Genomic DNA, 1,265 nt, shown 5'->3' on the forward strand with positions numbered 1-1,265 from the left:
TGTTATTATAAAAAAAAAGAAAAAACAAAAAAAAAAAAAAAAAAAAAAAAAAAAAAAAAAAGAAACTTAAGGAGGAAAATATCACAATATAGAAAATATAAGGACTCATTCATAAGTACATGGCACAACACAAAAATAATGCTAAGAAATATAGAATATGAGCATGATTGTCTTAGGGGCAAAGTTAAGTGCATCGTTGTAGATAGACGAGTCTCATGTGAATTGTTGAGAGGAATAGTCTCAGACAAGCACTTTGTTCATAGGAAGATTTACATTATAAGAGTTGGCCAAATTGACTCAAAGTCCATTATCATGGAACTGTATGATAGCTACCCAAGTTTCTTTTTTCTAGTACTAAGCATAGAAGGAGCACTTTCACTGAGGTAAGCCATGGATACATCCTGGGGACAAGCCGTAAGTTGCAGAATTCTGAAAACATTCTCAAACTGGTCAAACTTACATCCCCAAGTAGGGTTCACAGAAAAAGTGAAGAGTACTATTATGTTCCCTTCTCAGATTATTAATATAAATAGATGATAGACAAATTGATGATAGATTGATAGATGAATATTATAGATAGGGAAATGTAGATATAACTCATATCTTGCAAGTAATATTTGGGACATAGTTAAACTACACATTTTTATTATTTTTTCTGTACTTGCAATGTAACTGGATATCTTTTTTTTTTTTTTTAAGACTTTCTGTAGAGAGTGCTTGTATTCACTGGAGAGACAGTGAGAGAGAAAGTGAGAAATCCCCTTCCCCGGGTAGATGGATATACTACAATCCCTTCTCCACCAGTCTCCTCCTGAGATTTTAGGCAAGCAAAAATGCATGCATAGCTGGCATGATTATCAAACCAATTGGTTTGAGCCACTTGTGGGACTTGAACCATGGTCGGCCATTTAGGAGTCCAGCACCTTCACTACTACACAACCTGCTGGCCCCAGATATCATATATTTTGATTTGGCAAACTGACAATGTTAGTCTCTGAATACTAAGTATGGAAGTACAATCAAATTATTTTATTCTTTCTCCACATGTTAGCTTAAAACCTGTTCCCTTCATTCTGGGATAATCTCACCTTTAAACATCTTCTGCTGCAATAGATTTCTATGAAAGGGAAGTCATAGATTACTAAATTGGATTGAAGAGAATGCTCAGAAATAATTTGCTAACAGCAGAACATGAACAAGCCTTTTCTTTTCTTTTTTTTTTTTTTTTTTGTGGGGTTTTTTTCTTAGGAGCAGTGAGACGCCCC

This window comes from Tupaia chinensis, unplaced genomic scaffold, assembly GCF_000334495.1.
Source record: "Tupaia chinensis unplaced genomic scaffold, TupChi_1.0 Scaffold000079_1, whole genome shotgun sequence".
Taxonomy (NCBI): domain Eukaryota; kingdom Metazoa; phylum Chordata; class Mammalia; order Scandentia; family Tupaiidae; genus Tupaia; species Tupaia belangeri.